Source organism: Cervus canadensis, chromosome 11 (genome assembly GCF_019320065.1).
Source record: "Cervus canadensis isolate Bull #8, Minnesota chromosome 11, ASM1932006v1, whole genome shotgun sequence".
NCBI lineage: Eukaryota > Metazoa > Chordata > Mammalia > Artiodactyla > Cervidae > Cervus > Cervus canadensis.
Window position 1 is genome coordinate 29,619,168 of NC_057396.1, and position 20,349 is coordinate 29,639,516.

The following is a 20,349-nucleotide window of genomic DNA, read 5'->3' on the forward strand; positions in this document are numbered from 1 at the left end:
ATCACTAAGACCTATCTCCATGGCACTTGTATCTGGTCCTGCAGTAACCTCACCCACATTCCATCATAGTTACCCACTAACTTCCATTCATTCATTCACTAAATCTCCTTTTTGAAATCATTTCTATTTTTTTCCCTTCCTTATCCTAAGCTAGGTAAGAGAGACTTGGGCTCAAATTTAGTCTCTCCTAGTGACTAGCTTTGTGATCTTAAATCAGTAATGGATCTGTTCGAGCCTTAGTCTTCTCTTCTGTAAAACAGGACCAATAACGATAACTATCCTAGTGGATGAGATGATATTAGTACAGAGTCTGGCATTTTATAAACCTATGTATGTTCAGTTGAAGATGGTGTCGGATGGGGCTGGTGTGCATTAGCTGAGGACTAACTCCCCACAGCATTAGCAAGAGGTCCTGATTCCGCACAGTGCCAGCGCCAATGGACTGGGAGCAATAAAGAGCGCTGAGGTCATTTGTTTTAACTACCAGTGTAACTCCACTGAAGAGAATAACCTGATTTTTCAAAAATGTAGGGTGGAAAATTGTCCACACTAATTTACAAGACTGAATTATATTCCAGTCAGCACTTAATTATTCATATGGGCATTTTCCACTTCTAGGTTATCAGTGGAATTCTTTCCCCTCGATTTCAGGCTCCTTCTCCCTGCCACCCAGCATGTGGCTGGGCCACATCCCCCTTCAGCTATTTAGTGTGGGCTTAGGGAATGCAAACTCATTTTAACTTTTTCCTGAGTGCAACATCCCTGGGAAGGAAAATCTGAATCCCCAAAAGCCATACAAAGCATTCCAAAGTAAAATATAAGAAACATTTTGATTGTTTTTCTGTTTTGGATTATCTGTGCCACTATTCATTTCCTTTTTTGTGAATAATCAAGAACTGGCTATATTATGGTTAACAGGACTTTCACATTGCTGAGAAAACTCTGCAGGGCACTGAAAAGTTTTAAGGGTAAACTCATAATCCCCAATATTTTACACTTAATAGCACATACTGCCTTGGACAAGGGGAGTAGAGAGGTAGGGAGTTCCAATAGTTCTAATTTCAGATATTTTCTTAAGGGCATTTCAGCTTCAGCTGTTTCAAATCATATCAAGCCAGTGTTGATTAAAATCAGATAAGGCCCCCGAGACAGACAGAAAAGGAAAAAGAAAACTCCATCTTGAACTGCAAAGAATTTTTTTCGATCAACTTATACAATGTATAAAAAGAAGAAAAGAAAGATTATTATTATTATTATTATTATTTTTTAGCCAAGGAATTTCTTAGCAGCATTAAGCCAAATGCAGGCCCCACATCCTTTAATCATTTTAACCCCAGCTATCTGAATGTCCTGGACCATGTGCTCCAAGCTCTGATAAGCACACAGCAAAAATAAGCTAAATGGAACATTCTTATTGCCTCATGATCTTTACAGTCCACGTTATTAAGGCACTTATCCAAATATTGCACACGGGTTATCTTTAATTCCAGCTTCAAGGGACCTATGGCCACCTAGTCAGTAATGGGGGGCCTTCTGAATCCGCAGGCAGCTTGTGGTGGAACAGGGGATTTGAGCTGGAATTCCAAGCCCTTGGGCCCTTTCCTTGGCTGTATGCTCCCAACTTAGCTCCAGCAAGACCTTAAAAACTCTCAGGAAAGCAGACTCATGGCTTTTTCCTTTGCAAGGTTGAATTTAAGGCAATGTAAATAAATTCATTTTGTTTGTCTAGTTCTCTGCTATACTAAGCACAAGTGATTAAGATATGGGGTACAAAGATGAATACAATGTAATTCCTGCCTTCACACAGCTCACAGTCAGAAAAGGATGCTCAAAAGCTTGAACTTTCACCATTAATTCTACTGGGGCACAGTTAACGCCTCTACTTTCAAGAATGCCTTTCTTCAGAGGAAATTGACACACCTCAGAAGTCTTGACTCCTTCAACCCCCACTGACCTTTGCTTCCTTTGCGTTATTACTGTTAAACAATAAAAATGAAATGATAATAGTGCAAGCTACTTTGCCTTCCTTAACAATAATAACAGCTAACCTTCTTTACTTTTTTTTAAAAGATTTTTTTGATGTGGACCATTTTTAAAGTCTTTATTGAATTTGTTACAATATTGCTTCTGGTTTCATGGCCAGGAGGCATGTGGGATCCCGACCAGGGATCCATCCCATATTTTCTGTATTGGAAGGTGAAGTCTTAACCACCGGACCACCAGGGAAGTCCTATAGCTACCTAGCATTTATCATAAATATCATATGCTAGGCATTCGTGCCTAACATTTTACATATATAATCTCACTCGGAATCTTCACAACAGTTCTTTGATTTATATAATTTTATTAGCATGTTGTATTTTATAGATGAGGAAATTTCAACTTGGAAAATTTACTGTGTCCATGATCACACAGCATGTAGGATTGAAACTCTTGTTTTTTCTATGCCATGGTTCAGGTTCTTAACCTCTGTGTTATCCAGTCTTCCCAAGAATGTCATTCTCCCATAACAATATCATAATTTTCCATAGTGCTTTACAAATGCATATAGAGTTTATTCCTTGTTACCTGGTCATTTAATTACAACAGTCTTGTGTGGTTATTTTAATGTTTCATTTGTCTTTTCTGTTCTCTACTAGGGCATAGAGATTTGCAGCAGATAGGAGTTAAAGGAAAGAAAGGAAAATGAAGGAAGGATGGGAGACAGGGGAAAAAAGATAATTTGCTGATGGATAAATTTAAGGTCAGGGAGAGGTCACATTATTGACCAGAAATGTATTAATATGTCTTTTATTACCCAAATGTTATTGTCTGGAGATGTATCAATATGTTTTTAGAGTGACACAATTAATACCACCATGAAAAGATCTGAAGAAGGAAATGACAACCCACTCCAGTATTCTTGCTTAGAGAATCCCATGGACAGAGGTGCCTGGCAGGCTACAGTCCATGGGGTCACAAGAATTGGACACAATTTAGCAACTAAACCAACCAAATAATTGATCAAGGGTTTGTTATACAACTTATGATTGTCATTATCTTTCACATTTTATTCTGTTAGGTTTTTGTTCCAACCTTGTGTATATTATAAATGTGAAATTTTAAAAAATGATTCATTGTGAAGTTTTGAGTAAAGAATTTTATGCAGATACTTTCTCTGATTGTCCAAGCAACATATTTACTAGTGTCTAGAAGAGTATAGTTCTTCAGAATATAGTTCTGATTCAGACTATTGTGAATATTAGACCAACAAAAAGACAAAAAAAAAAAAGTTACTGATTGATTCTGATATGGAAAGTGAAAATGAAAGTCACAATGTCAGAGAACACTCCTTTGCTTCTATAGAAGAGTAGATTGAAGATGACATTTCATGAAAATTAGAAGACTTGGTGGCTCAGAAAGTAAAGACTGTATCTGCCTGCAATGCTGGAGACCCGGGTTCAATCGCTGGGTCAGGAAGATCCCCTGAAGAAGGGAATGGCTACCCACTCCAGTATTCTTGCCTAGGAAATTCCAAGGACAGAGGAGCCTGGTGGGCTACAGTCCTTGGGGTCACAAAGAGTCAGACATGATTGAGTGACTGACACAACAACAACAATAACAGGTATGTCAGGTGTAACTACTGAATGTAATAACCCACAAAGTGTTAATGAAATAAAATTAATTTTTGGCCAGCCAAAGTAAAAATCACCAGCCATAAGCAATAGTTTCTGCAAAAATCCCCCAGTAAGAAATGAGTTAAGCAACTGGTCTGAAGTTGTAAGAAGTTAGTTACAGTACAAGAAGCAGAACCCATCTTGGATTCCAGATTTTACCATCTTTTTGCTGAGTTATTGAATGGGGGGATGAAGGCACAGTATTCTTTTTTTGGATATAAGTGTGGGGTGAAAAGAGATGAGAAACTATATCATATCAAGGTAAGAAAGTTAGCCTTAGGGCACCCACTAATTCTCTGCAGGAAAGAAAAAAGATGTCTGACATGATAAAGTCACATGATTTGGGCAGGGTCTATTGTTGTTCATGGCAACAGTCACATACCAAGCATTGCACACATAGATTGAAGGGGTGAGAGATGGGGATCTCCGAGAAATGCATGAGAAGAATGTGAGAAGTGCATGAAGAAGAAGCATTAAATACCTAGGATCACAGCAAAGGCAGTGCTACTGTGAATTGTAATGAAGTAGATAAGGCTGATAAAGGAGTCAGAGATGAAGAATTTGTTCTAAATGCCAAGGGGAAGAAAGCTAGTGGTTGTTGCTAGTAGGCTAGGACCTTCTGGAAGAGTATTTCTTTGTGTTGCCCCAATACCTAACCCCTGGAGTTCCTTGACTCTGGATTCTTTTATAAACACATTTTTATTTTATTTTTTTTTATAAACACATTTTTAATAACCAAAGTGCTTCCCAGGTGGCAGAAGAACTAAACAGCCTCTTGATAAAAGTGAAAGAGGAGAGTGAAAAAGTTGGCTTAAAGCTCAACATTCAGAAAGCTAAGATCATGGCATCCAGTCCCATCACTTCACGACAAATAGATGGAAAAATAGTGGAAACAGTGGCAGACTTTATTTTTGGGGGCTCCAAAATCACTGCAGATGATGACTGCAGCCAGGAAATTAAAAGATGCTTACTCCTTGAAAGTTATGACCAAACTAGACAGCATATTAAAAAGCAGAGGTGTTACTTTGCCAACAAAGGTCTGTCTAGTCAAGGCTATGGTTTTTCCAGTAGTCATGTATGGATGTGAGAGTTGGACTATAAAGAAAGCTGAACACTGAAGAATTGATGCTTTTGAACTGTAGTGTTGGAGAATACTCTTGAGAGTCCCTTGGACAGCAAGGAGATCCAACCAGTCCATTCTAAAGGAAATCAGTCCTGAATATTCATTGGAAGGACTGATGTTGAACCTGAAACTCCAATACTTTGACCACTTGATGCGAAGAACTGACTCATTTGAAAAGATCCTGATGCTGGGAAAGATTGAAGGCAGGAGGGGAAGGGGACTACAGAGGATGAGATGGTTGGATGGCATCACCGACTCAATGCATATGAGTTTGAGTAAACTCTGGGAGTTGATGATGGACAGGGAGGCCTGTTGTGCTGCAGTCCATGGGGTTGCAAAGAGTCGGACACGACTGAACGACTGAACTGACTGAGGTGGCACTAGTGGTAAAGAACCCATCTGCCATGCAGGAGACATAAGAGACTCAGTTCGATCCCTGGGTCAGGAAGATCCCCTGGAGGAAGTCATAGCAACCCACTCCAGTATTCTTGCCTGGAGAATCCCATGGACAGGGGAGCCTGGTGGGCTATAGTTCATAGGCTCGCAAAGAGACAGACATGACTAAGATGACTTAGCACGCACACACATAATAATCAAAAGAAGAGTGTGATATCAAATTTAAGGGTAAAAAATCACCCATACCTGACTGGAAGGAAAAAGTAGATGTTGTATTAACAGTAGGTTTGGAAAAAGTTAAGAAGAATGGGCAGAAACGAACACAACTCTACAAGAAGAATCAAATAATCAATGGGGATGTCTTTACTGTGCCTGGAATATCTACCCTTCTTAGTTCCCTCACCAAACCTCAACCAAATAGCTCTTCTAATCCTGGCTCGACCTCCTACCTTAAAAATTTACATAGTCTAATGACTGTCCTTTTAGACATGAAACTGCCATACCTATCCTTTCCTCAGCTTTTCACCTTGAAAATTTACTTATCTTGGAAGTGTTAATATGGAAAACATAACCAATGGAAAAATCTCCTAAGTCTAGTTCTATTTTCTGTACATTCTTCTCATTAGGTCCATGTAGCTATTGTCTGTTTCAGATTATAAAACTGTAGAGTGGAATAACTATGTCATATATTCTTTTAGAATGACTCCCAGTAAAGATACATAAGTCTTCGTTGTTTTTCAGTCACTCAGTCGTGTCTGACTCTTTGGACCCCATGGACTGCAGCACACCAGGCTTCCCTGTCCTTTACCATCTCCCAGAGCTTGCTCAAACTCATGTCCATTGAGTCAGAGAGGCCATCTACCCATCTTGCCCTCTGTCATCCTTTTTTCCTCCTGCCTTCAATCTTTCCCAGCATCAGGGTTTTTTCCAGTGAGTCAACTCTTCACATCATGTGGCCAAAGTATTGGAGTTTTAGCACCAGTCCTTCTAATGATTATTCAGGATTGGTTTCCTTTAGGATTGACTGGTTTCGTCTCCTTGGAGTCCAAGGGACTCTCAAGAGTCTTCTTCAACACCACAGCTCAAAAGCATCAATTCTTTAGTGTTCAGCCTTCTTTATGGTCCAACTCTCACATCCATACATGACTACTGGAGAAACCATAGCTTTGACTATATGGACCTTTGTGGGCAAAGTAATTTCTCTGCTTTTTAACACACTGTCTAAGTTTGTCATAGCCTTTCTTCCAAGATCCAAGCATCTTTTAATTTCATGGCTTTTAAGGTTGGTTCATAATGAGGCTGAAGAGGAAAATGACAATGACAGTCAACATGAGGGTAGACATTGGGGTTACATGAGCCATGGGGAGGATGGCTAGCATCTAGCTGCCTCATAGAACATAGGCAGCTTGAGTTTTGGAGTATGAGACAGAGGCAAATTCTAATCTTGCTCCTTCTCATCCTGTGACCACAGCGCGGGGTTTATTCCATGGTCTTACAACATGACTGAGGTCCACTCCTACCAGGTACGAACTATATGCATGCGTGCATGCTAAGTCACTTTAGTCATGTCCAACTCTGTGTGACCCTATGGACTGTAGCCTGCAGGCTCCTCTGTCCATTGGATTCTCCAGGCAAGAATACTGGAGTGGGTTGCCATGCCCTCCTCCAGGGGATCTTCTCGACCCAGGGATCAAATCTGCATTTTTAATGTCTGCTGCCTTGGCAGGCAGGTTCTTTACAACTAGAGCCACCTGGGAAGCACCCAGATAAGAACTCTGTCAGGGGAAGCACTCTGATTGAAACAGCCCACCCTGGCCAGGCATCATAGTAACTATTTGCATGAGTTGTTTCACAACAGGAGGTCCTGGTAAGGAACACAGAACTAATAAGCCTCCACCAACCAGAAGAGTTCGGGAAAGGTCAAAAGCAGACACCACATGTCCGGCCACCTCCCAGAATCCTTTTCTCTGGCATCCATCTTGGCTGAACAAGGCCTGCACCACCAGGAAGGACTCTGAGTCAGATGATTGGCTAAAGACAACCCGGAAACTAATCCCATCACCATAAAACCTGAGGCTGTGAGCCCTGGCCAAGTGGCAGAGCTGTTCTCCTGGGTTCCCTTACCCTCCTGCTCTCCGCTCAGGTGCCCCTTCCCAATAAAATCTCTTGCTTTGTCAGCACATGTGTCTCCTCGGACAATTCATTTCTAAGTGTCAGACAAGGGTCTCCCTGCAACAAATGGTGACTCTGGTGGGGACTCTTCTTCACTGTGACTGACATCCTGACCACTCGGGGTACTCAGGGACCAGCTTGCCTGCCAAGGAACCAGACCCAGTGGCCACAACTGGGGCCCTTTTGTCCCTGGTCTCCTCCTGACGTGGACAACTGGCCAGAGTGCCCCGACCGGTAAGGAACAAGAGACTTTATTAATCTCTCTCCCCTTCCCTCTCTCTTTCCTCTCCTTAACCAGTCCTATCCTTACCCTTTTTTCTAGTCCCCTGGTCCTGGACGCAGGAATCTGTGAAGGGCCTCAACCTGAGCTGAGGATTAGAGATTGATACCTCCTCTTGGCAGAGAACTCGAATTCTGGTAGGGCTGAGTTCCAGTCCTGACTTATCTGGAAGCCCAGGGAAAAGTCCCATAACACCTGGGTATCTGCTGGTCACAGGAGACGTCTGTAAGGCCACCCCTTTTGCCCCCCTCTCCTGCCTCCTCCCCCTTCTTCTTTCAACCTGGCTTCCTTTCCTCCCTTTGAAATCTTTGAAGACCTGAGATACTTTCCTTTACTCTGTTAGTACTTGGATCTGAAGTTCTGTGTCTCTACAGGAGGTTTTCTGAGAGACTATATTCTTGTATTTAAGGGAGTGTCTGATGAGGACTGCCAGGTTTATATGTGTGTTTTAACTCTGTGTTCTGATTTTTGATGGCCATTTTGCTTTGTCTGGCCACCATTTGGTTTAGACCTGCCACCATTTTGTTAGAACTTTATTTTCTTTCCCTGTGCCTTGCGACCAGGGCTCTCAGGAACACTTATCTAGACCATCTCTAACTCCTGAGGCTGAGGAAAAATGGGAAAAAGGCTTTAACATTTATATTTATTCCAACTGTTTTTTATAAACTAGTAAATTTTATATTGCAATATCTAATTCATGACTAGACTTAGAAAATGAAGCTAGATCTTGCATTGTGTCTGTCTAAATATGTCTTGGTATGTCTTTGTCTCTGGGTAATATTTTTGAGGTTAATTTGTAAATGAGCTCTATTTAATTGGCTTAAAGAAAGATAAGTGCTTACAAATCAAATAATTCTAAATTAAACAATAAATTCTAGGTTCATGTGAACTGGGAAATATTCAGTATTAAATACCTGATATTAATGTTTGTTTGTTGACCTATCTAATATAGACATGTCTTAGAGTAATTAACATTAAGTAGAATATTTTCATTGTACCTAGGTTTAATGTAAATTAAATATTATCATATCTGTTACAAGTTTGTCAACAAGGAAATTACCTCAAGTGAAGAAACTTCTAAAAAAAGTAAATGAGATTTGAGCTTTTATATAAACTCTATTAAGAATAATTATTCTTTAGGAATATCTGTCTAAAATAGTCTCTCCAGATTGGCGTAACTTGAATTTCTAAGGGTTGTGCTAAGTGTTGAAAGTCTATTGAATAGTTAGGTAATCTCCAAATAAAATAAGAATTTGAAACATTTACTACCAAACACTAATTTCCTTTTACAGAGAAACTAGAGAGATTTGGGACTATACATGAATAATGTTTGGTGCCATCCTAAAATGTTCTAAGAAAGCAAGGGTTTTAAAAATTATCACTGGCATTTATGCTCACCAATCTATAAAATGCTAATATAAAAGTTAGTTCTTGGTTGCTAAAGGAAAGTAGGAAGTGTGTTTTCAGTAAAAAAAAAAAAAAAAAAAGGTATGAAAAAATACTAAAAAGAGTTATGCATGATCAGGATTTTCTAAAATTGGATTACAATTAGGATTTTGTTAGGAATGACACAGCCATAGGAAAACTGGTTAGAGCCAACTAGGGCCAAGATGGCAGAGTCGACTTTCACTAGACCTTGAGCCTCAGTATTTACACCCATTGTGACATATCAACAAGCTAAATGATACACCCATCAACATTGACTAAATCTGACAAAATGTTCTAAACCCTTTTAATTGATTTTTTTTGACAAAACTTCCTAAATCGAATTCTTTTGAAGTTCCTTTGACCTCTAGCTAACTTTGGGGTGCTTCAGAGGGCCCCTGAAACATCCCAAAGAGAGATATTAAACTAATTGTGTTTATTTGGTTGATTAAATTACATGAAAAATATTATCAAATGAGTAATAAATCCTCTCATGTTATAATGTATGGTAAAATTACTAATATAGATATCCTAGAAATTATATGGAGTTCTTAACATTCTGATATGTCCTGGTGTTCTAATGGAAAGAAAACCTAATGATTTCACAGAAGTTAACAAAAGGACTGAATGAACCAGCAAATATGCTTATAACTTTTATGGTTTCTATCTGAAAAATTATGGGTTTGAATCTTGTGTTTTCTGGGAGTAGGGAAAATCTTCTTTTCAAACTAATTATGACAATAATTTGGTAAAATTATATGTTATAAACAAAACGATTATATTTTCTCTCTATCTGACTCCTCCAGAAATTGGAAACTCTTAGGTTTCCAGTAAGTTTATCAATGAGTTAGGAAGGTTATCTCACTAACAGTTACAAAAATCTCAAGGACTTTTTGAGACCTTAAAAAGGGAAGAATTCACCTAGATTTGTTAGGCGAAATCTGTGATAAGCCTTTGGTGTGAGTTTCCCAGCCCTGTTTTATTTTAAAAGTTCGGTCTGAGACTCTGTAAATGTTTCAGCAAAATAAAAAGTCTATAATCAGTTATGGTTATATAAATCATCAGACCAAAATTAGTGAGAACAGGCCTATTTTGCAAACAAGCTAGCCTTACTTTGGTTATATTTGATAAAAATGAGGGTAATCTTAGGGAGAAAAAGATGTTTCAATAAATGTTAAATCCCAGTTTAATGGAGATCTGCATCTAGTAAGACTCATTTCTTGGATAGTTCTTTGCTGTTATGTGATATTAATGTAAAATCTAATTGAATTTTTAAAGAACACCCTAAGTTTGTTTCTGAAGCTTATCTCAGTAATCTAATCTTAGGATGAAGATCAGATGCCTCATGACCTGCAACCAAGACTGGAAAAAGACATAATTTAAGGGACTGTCTCCAACCTGGATGGAAGGACTTTTTTATCAGGTACTCTTAACTAGCTCATGCACAATGAAACTGAAGGGAAATTAACTCTTAGATTAATTCCCACTTCCAAAGGCCCCTATACTGGACTGGTCTATAGAGAAGACAGCTGACCTGATCTCACCTTAAAATGATGCTCAAACAGAGGAGAAACTACACTACACCATGATGAGAAGACGACGACCTCAGAGGTAGACAGCTTGTCCAAGATGCTGGACCTGATTTGTATGATCATTTATAATGTTTTCTTGACTTCTTGGACCTTTGCATATGAATCAAATGCTTTTCTGTCATAGGCCTGATCCTATGCTACTTTTAGAAATCAATCCAAATGTTGGGTTTGTGGCCAATTACCTGTGTCTAGTTCTGGGTTACCTTGGTAAATTTCTCTACTACAAGACTGTAACTGGTTGGCCCTGAGAAAATTTACTTAAATTATAGTCATAGTCAGGTCACTATTGATATTACTAGATGGCCCTTACCGGGCCAATTAATAATGCCTGCTCTGACTCTGGCCTTAAATTTGAGCTTTCTTCTCAAGCTCAATCAGAGCAACAAGCAAAGTTTCAGCAAAGGAGGAAAAATCTCCCACAGTTATGGGATGGATTTATATAGATAACACCAGGCTATGGTAATTTAGGTTTAAAGTCTCCTCTATGTTGGAAACAATTAAATCATACTAAGAATAATCAGTCTAGTAATACTAGAAAACTGGGCTATGTGCCTTATAGACAGTGCCAATATATAATTTCCCTGGAAGATAAAGATTTGTACAGAGTAGACTAAGTCAGATGACCTGGGATATACTGGGCTACATCTAATGGAAGCTCTTAACTTAAGTCTTACTTGTGACTTTACTAATACTGCTAGCTATGTTATTTGTATTTCACCTGTTTTACAAAATTGCTGTTTCTTACACTGCCAAATGTGTGACTGAGGCCTCTGATAAAATAATATATAGTTCCATGTGAGATCAATGATGGTAACAGTGTAAGTCTAGACATGGGAAGAAGCAACAAGAGGGAAGGTTTTCCTGGACCAAGAGGCTAGTAAGACAGGTGGTCCAGAGAATTTTGGATACTGTTTTATGGCCTAGTCCAGTAATAGCACATCGAGTGACCTGTCAACAAAATCTTTGCCAAACCTGAGAATGGACATTCTCAGCAACTTGGGATAAAACAGTCATGAAATGCACCCCCTCAAAATCATGGTCAAGTTTATGAACAAAAAGGGGCTCTGCCAACTGAAAACTGACACTTGCCATCTATGTCTACAAAGATTAAATCATGGCCACTGCAACTGCTGACCTTCAACTCCCCTGAAAGGAATTCAGGGTGAAAATCAGGAATGAGGCACTCTGTGCTCTGGTGAAAACTGGCAGAACAGGCCTTCAGATAATCAGATCTTTTCAGGCGAAGATTTCATGAGTCCCAATTCTTGCATCTTCTCATACTTAGAGAAACACTGACGTTGTTAATAGTGACATCTTCTTTGGCTATTAAGGAAAATTTTACATTAAAAGTCAAAATAGAGTGGCTATGGTTCAGACATCCTGGGAAATAACTAGGTGATACTATGGGTGTAATTTCAGATTAGACATTGTATTGCTAACCACTTGAGTTTTCTGAGCCGTGTCAGGCTTAGATGCCACCATTCTCAAAACAATGTCTGCTGGAAACTAGTAACCACAACCTTACTTTTTGTAAAACTAGGCAACTGGCTACCTGGCTACAAGTCTCCCCAAAGTGCCAGGTCCAGACTGGGTTTCAGGCCTATTCTTCTAAAAAGAAATGAGATTTATTTCATCTATTAAAATTCCAGTTATCCCTGCTCCAGCTACTTCTAATTTGTTCTGTTACAACAAAATGGCAGACCAAGGGATTGAGACCTTAATCATACAAGGCTCAGATCTAGGACTTGGAACTCAGGAATACTTCCAATTCAGTGTCTATTCTCCAAGCTGAGGCAGTCCTATGCCCCATTTTGACAGGAAGTTATCACAGTCATAGTTGCCCAGGTCCCTAAATTAAAACTGAGCAGGACTCTGTGGGGCTCTGGAGTACAGATCTGTTCTGTGTTCTCCATTTCTTGTCTGTAGGATATAGGCTTCCTTCAGCCTCCTTGACCTTCCCTGAGTTCCAAAGGGTGGATTCAAACAATTGCTAATCAGGGAAGGTAGGGGATACATAAACAGAGGAGAAACAATCAAATGGTGGTACAGCCTTCAGACAGGGTCCTGGTTCCTACTCAAAGAAATATGCATAACAATGTCTTTGAGTTCTTCTACAGAACTGGAGCCCCCACCCAGGTGGAGGATGGTGACTTCAGACTAAACACAAGAGTCCTGGAGCACAGCTCTGTTGCTTCACCACCAACCAGTCAAAAGAGAAAAAAAAGAAGGTCACAAACCCTGCAGCCCTCACCCCAAATATTGCCTCCTGTTTCTGGGGACCAGAAACATCACTGGGGACCAGTGATGACCATCCTGTTAGGTCTCCTGTTTGGCCCCTGTCTATTTCATCTCTGAGAGGAGCCAACAGTTTCAAACTAAAGTGCTGTTATACAAGGGTGAATGCTGGTTTCAGTTAAGGCAAAAAATGCCTCGACTTAGATCAGGTAGAGAGAGACTTCTGCTCTGCTAGGCAGGCCTACGCCCATGCGCAGCAGGAAGAAGTTACAGAAGAAAGAGACCTCCACCCCAGTTCCTAAGAAGTATCTTGAGCATGAAGTCTCTTGGGGGGAGTTGTTAGGGGAAGCACACTGATTGAAACAGCCCACCCTGCTAGGCATCATAGTAAACATTTGCATGAGTTGTTTCACAACAGGAGGTCCTGGTAAGGAACACAGAACTAATAAGCCTCCACCAACCAGAAGAGTTCGGGAAAGGTCAAAAGCAGACACCACATGTCCGGCCACCTCCCAGAATCCTTTTCTCTGGCATCCATCTTGGCTGAACAAGGCCTGCACCACCAGGAAGGACTCTGAGTCAGATGATTGGCTAAAGACCACCGGGAAACTAATCTCATCTCCATAAAACCTGAGACTGTGAGCCCTGGCCAAGTGGCAGAGCTGTTCTCCTGGGTTCCCTTATCCTCCTGCTCTCCACCCAGGTGCCTTTTCCCAATAAAATGTCTTGCTTTGTCAGCACATGTGTCTCCTCGGACAATTCTTTTCTGAGTGTTAGACAAGAGCCCAGTTTCAGGCCCTGGAAGGGGTCCCCCAACTCTGTGCAACCCTATGGACTGTAGCCTGCCAGGCTCTTCTGTCCATCAGATTCTCCAGGCAAGAATACTGGAATGGGTTGCCATGCCCCCTTCCAGAGGATCTTCTCGACCCGGGGATAAAATCTGCATCTCTTATGTCTCCTGCATTGCATTGGCAGGCAGGTTCTTTACCACTAGAGACACCAGGAAAGCCCCCAGATAAGAACTATATCCATGTCTAAATATTTAAACTATGGATAGATTTTTAAACTTCACCTTGGAAAGTCTCAGAAGTATTCTACGTGCTTATTAAGAAGAGGAGAAAACAAACAAGAAAACTTCTTTTTAAAAAAAAGCAAATGGCAATGAACTTAAGGGGAAAACAAACAAACAAAGATCAATTCAGACGCAAAACCAGAAGGGAAAAATCCAAGAAAGCATTTTTCTTTCCCCCCTTGACTTCAAGAGGGGGGTGATAAGTGCTCAGCAAAATGCATTTTAAGGAAGATTCAAAAGACAGGCGACTGTTATAAAATGCACGTTCTCCTTACAAAAGTATTGCAGGGAGCCTCCCTCTACATGGCATGGTGCATTTTCTGAAAATCAATCAAATCCTCTCATTCAGTGGAAGCCCAATCGCATTGTCTGCCCCTTCCTCCAGAAGCCGATTTCTGCCAGGTAGAAAATGAAGTTTCCTTTCCTCTCCCCTCAGACACAATGCTGCAGCATGGCAGAACTGTTGTTCTGTGTGGGAAACCGACTTCCTGTCTCAATAAACGAGCACACACAGGCTTTTCTGGACACATAATGGAGCCTTTTTTATTTTATACAAAAATCATTCCACACTTAACACATCAATGAAGCCACTTAAGCTCTACTGCATCTGAATTAAAGAGGAATTGTGTGATCAAAGGGTGTGAAAAGAACCACACAGGGCGTTCCTCAGATCCTCTACTTTTGTTACATTTGATACATAACAAACCCAATAAATATGCTTATCCCGGGAGCAAGTTTCATTATCTCATACCCTTAAGCCTGGTGAAAGTATTCCTGTATTACCCTTCATGCTACTGCATCCAATTCTATACTGACAATTTGGGAGAGAAATGAAAAATATTGGCATGTTTCAAGGGGCTGAGGGCAAAGGTGGGGGGAATAAGTAATTTTCTTTTGTGGGTTTGTTTGCTCCTGTTTCACTGAATACAAATGTATATGTATACGCAAGCATATAAAGGTATATGCTGCATCTGCATGTATATACCCACTACTGGTAAAATATATACATAAGTATACAGTAGTATGTTACTATACATATACACACATACACATGCAAACATGGGAACTTGTTTTCTTATCAAATAATGAAACATAAAGCAAAAAAGACGTGATGAAAAGTCTTTAATTCCCAGAACTGAATAGGTGAAGAGGACATTCTATAATCCTTTTATAGATTTTCATGCTGTGAACATAGCTTCTGCAAAGGTTATTAGGTATTTAATATTCACTGTATTTTTTTTTTAATATCATTCATTCTAGAGAGATTGGAAAATTCCTAAAGAGAGTTCAGGCATCCCCACAAGGCATGTATCACAGCTACACATGTCCTAAAATGTATTTTGGGAATAAGAATTTAAGTACTATTAAAATGTGTCTTCCATGCCTTTGCATAAAAACATGAAATGCAAAACATGCAGTCAATGAATTAAAGTTGATTGAACACATTATTATTTAAATTGATGTAAGCAAACCAATATTGGATTGAGATATATTCCTTGAGCTATCACCTGTATGGCTGGGGTGAACTATTGAACAAGGACCCCAAATTATTCAGATAAAAATTCTCTCATTGAAGAAAAAAGTTTTTAAGTCAGAATTAATTCATTCAAATAGCATCTGTGGAGTGCCAGTTATGAGTCAACCTCTGTTCTAGGCACAAGAGAGTCAATGATTAAAAAGACATGCAGCCTACTCCGCTTGTAGTCCAATAAGAAAGAGAGATGTCTGGATAAATAATGACAATGCAAAGTGAAACAGCAATTCTCAGGAAGTGCCCTATAAAAGCATAGTGAAGATAACAACTATTTAGCACAGGGAAGTCAGCAAATGTATCCTCCAAAGAGTTAATACTTGAGCATGGTCTTAAAAGATGGATGGGAGAATAGAAAGTCAGAGAAATTAGAAGAAAAACATGTCAGGGACAAGGCATATGAACAAAGACATGCTGAAATCATGAAAAAGCCTGTGTGTATGCATGCTAAGTTGCTCCAGTGTGTCCGACTCTTTGCAACACTATGGACTGTAGCCCGCCAGTCTCCTCTGTCCATGGGATTCCCCAGGCAAGAATACCGGAATGGGTTGCCATGCCTTCCTCCAGGGGATCTTTCCAACCCAGGAACGGAGAACTCTGGTCTCCTGCGTTACAGGCAGATTCTTTACTTCTGAGCTACCGGGGAAGCCCATGAAAAAGCATAAGCACTTTTAATTGATGCATCATTCGTGTAGCTGGGTTTTAGAATTCACTTAGTGAAAAGAATTAACAGATGAGATTGGGGTGATAGGGTGGGGCCAAATAACAGAGTGACCTGAATGCTTTATTAGGGCACTTGGACTGTGCTCTTGCAAGCACTGAGGAACCAGTAGGTCTTAACAGACCAAGTGATCGGAATTAGATTTCTATTTTGTCCCAGTGAGATGTCCCTATGAACCAACCTTCGAATAATTACTCAGGTCTGGCAATGTATACATCTCTAAATGATGGTCAGCTGCATTTTTCTTTTCTGGCATTCAGTGCTTTGGCGTTGCATGTGCCAGCCATGCAGATGACCAACTGAAAGGTTTAGTTTATATCCAGATGTTTCCAGAGCTGTGTAGACAATCACAAACATTGAAAGAAAAAATATTCCATGAGGGTGAAAGTCCCTGTACCATGCTTCCCAAATACGTCTTTGTGGAGGGTATCGCTAATAGCAGTTCCACTCTGTTTAAACCCAGTTATTAAGATCAGATGACCATCTGTTTTCTGCTACAGTTGATGTCATGCAAACCTTTTCCATGGAACCTAGGCACTGTTCTCTGTTGCATAGACAAATAAAACCCCATAAATAACCATAAAAATAACAACATATGATTCAGTCATACATTCTCTTCTTGATTAATTTTGGATGAGTATGTGCCCTAGATGCAGATACAACCTATTGCCCCCCAATCTGCCTTTCTTTGTGGAAAAATAAACCAGTAAGGCTTTTTGTCCCTTCCCTAACTCTACTCTGAATTTCCTGTCAACTTTCACTTACACGCACATAAAGCAGTGATGTTTCATTTTGCTTCTGAATAATGTACAAAGAGTCCCTTTTCTTCCTTATTTTCATTTGGGGTTTATGTGTCCATGAATTGTATGGCCTGTACTTGTAATATTTAAATGTGGTCTGAGGCAGGCTCTTTCACTCAACAGTCTGTAAGAATTTGAAAATAAGAGAAGGGAATTTTCCAGTAAACAAATAACTACAAACATGACACTTTGATGTGATAAGTACAGGGAAATCACAAGTGTTGACTACAGAGAGAATGAGCTCATGGAAGGAAACGTATCTACTGTTGAGTCTGTTGTGGACTTTTCAAGGTCTGATCATGATGAGATCCATCCACTCATTCTAATCAATATATTTAAGGGATAGAAACACAAAGAGAAAGATTTTCAGAGGAAGAAAACAGCCAGGAAATTGAAGGGATATGAAAAACAGTAAAAGGATCCAAGAAGCTTTCATCTAGAGAAAAGAATCCAAGAGATCTCAAGAATCAGGTCTTAAAACTCCCAGAATGATGTTGGATAAAAGGATTCAGTGTATTGTGTATATTGTACCTTGAAAAAGGTACAATGGAAGAAACACAGATAAATGTTGGGTAGATATAAGGAGCAATCATTTAAAATTAAGAGTCAACTGTACAAAGGACCAGTTGAGGAAAAGGGTTTTGTAAGTCCAGAATTACTCAGACACAGGATGGAACTCCACAGGACATGAGTGGGATGATTCCAGAATTAGATGAATTCTTAGATTTCTAAGATATGACCCACCTGGTGGTTCAGAGGGTAAAGAATCTGCCTGCAATGCAGGAGACCCAGGTTTGATCCCTAGATCAGGAAGATCCACTGGAGAAGGGAATGAATATCCACTCCAGATTGTTGCCTGGAGAATTCCATGGATCGAGGAGCCTGATGGGCTATAGTCCAAGGGGTTGCAAAGAGTTGGACACAACTGAGCGACTAACAGATTTCTAGCATCCCACGCAATAATTCTAATTGATCTGAATCTACTGATTTTCCTTTAACTCAACCCAAGATTCTGAGTGGCAGGGCCTTCTCTTCTCAGCATGAATCTGACCTCTGCTGCTACTGGCTTGGTCAGCACTATGAAACAGACCTCAGTTCTGGGTGTGACATTTATTTGGAGGTACCATCTTTTTAGCCTCAGTTCAGTTCAGTTCAGTCGCTCAGTCATGTCCAACTCTTTGCGACCCCATGAACCGCAGCACACCAGGCCTCCCTCTCCATCACCAACTCCCGGAGTCTGCCCAAACCCTTGTCCATTAAGTCAGTGATGTCATCAAACCATCTCATCCTCTGTCATCCCCTTCTCCTCCTGCCCTCAATCTTTCCCAGAATCAGGGTCTTTTCCAATGAGTCAGCTCTTTGCATCAGGTGGCCAAAGTATTGAAGTTTCAGCTTCAACATCAGTCCTTCCAATGAACACCCAGGATTGATCTCCTTTAGGATGAACTGGTTGGATCTCCTTGAAGTCCAAAGGACTCTCAAGAGTCTTATCCAACACCACATTTGAAAAGCATCAGTTCTTCGGTGCTCAGCTTTCTCTATAGTCCAAATCTCACATCCATACATGACTACTGGAAAATGCATAGCCTTGACTAGACAGACCTTTGTTGACAAAGTAATGTCTCTGCTTTTTAATATGCTGTCTAGGTTGGTCATAACTTTCCTTCCAAGGAGTAAGTGTCTTTTAATTTCATCACTGCAATCACCATCTGCAGTGATTTTGGAGCCCCCTAAAATAAAGTCAGTCACTGTTTCCACTGTTTCCCCAGCTATTTGCCAGGAAGTGATGGGACCAGATGCCATGATCTTATTTTTCTGAATGTTGAGCTTTAAGCCAACTTTTTCACTCTCCTCTTTCACTTTAATCAAGAGGCTCTTTAGTTCTTCTTCACTTTCTGCCATAAGGGTGGTGTCATCTGCATTTGTAAGGTTATTGACATTTCTCCTGGCAATCTTGATTCTAGCTTGTGCTTGTTCCAGCCCAGCATTTTTCATGAGGTACTCTGCATATAAGTTAAATAAGCAGGGTGACAATATACAGCCTTGATGTACTCCTTTTCCTATTTGGAACCAGTCTGTTGTTCCATTTCCAGTTCTAACTGTTGCTTCCTGACCTGCATACAGGTTTCTCAAGAGGCAGGTCAGGTGGTCTGGTATTCCCATCTCCTTCAGAATTTTCCCCAGTTTATTGTGATCCACACAGTCAAAGGCTTTGGCATAGTCAATACAGCAGAAATAGATGTCTGGATTGTTTATTTGACTTGCTTTGTTTTGCTTCAGTAATTTGACACCAGCTTCTGAGTGATGCTCTCATTCGACGGTTTGATTTTAGCGTTTTTGATCTTGAACTCTGTCACACAAAGGAACAAAAAGGACCACAGCCAGCCCTTCCTTGTATAGATGCAATTTACAGCATTGAAAGTTGATCATGGGATTTTTATATAGGTAATAACGCAATCCACTTTTCGAAATGATCACCATTTTAGTGGAGTGTTTTCTTTTCAAAGGCTTCTGTCCAGTTTTACACACTTTAGCCTCAAACCATAAACCTGAAGCCAATTAAGGGTATATAGCAAATTGGGAAAAGCTTAGAAGTTCTGATGTGGATCACTAATCTCTTGGGAAATTCAGTCAATTAGTCAGTGACCTATTTCATCTACTAGCCATTTTGACTTTTCAGGTTTGGAATTTCCCTGTAAGTACCCAAATTTTAGGAGATGAGTTACCTCACAAAGAGCAAACTTTCTTGCCAAGAAAAGGAAGCTTGAACAGGCGTCAAGCACACTCCTTCACCTAAACGTTTTGATGAATGAACAGTAAATGAATCACAGGCATATGAAATTACATTATGAATTACATTTTGCTCTATGTACTTACATGTTTCAGCATGAAGGGGTAACAAGTTGGAAGCTTTGTTCTTGATTCTTGAAAACCAAACTTATCTGAACATACCATCTGAGCCCACTTGAAGGTTAACATCCCCTTATTTCTGATGCTGATTACTTCCTTTTGTGGCTTTCCATTACTGAAATATTTTCAAATTTCCAGAAAATTCACATTGGTGCTGATAGGAGTGGATCAAATGACCTCTGTACATTCTTTTGAGTCTAACAATCCATCATTCTTTTTTTGTTGAAATATTTTTTTTTTTTGATGTGGACCATTTTTACAGTCTTTATTGAATTTGTTACAATATTGCTTCTGTTTTATGTTTCGGTTTTTTGTCGTGAGGTATGTAGTATCCTAGTTCCCCAACCAGCGATCAAACCTGCACCCCCTGCATTGTCTTAATCGCTGCACAGCCAGGGAAGCCCCTGTCATTCTTTTTAATTGAAGTAAGTCATAT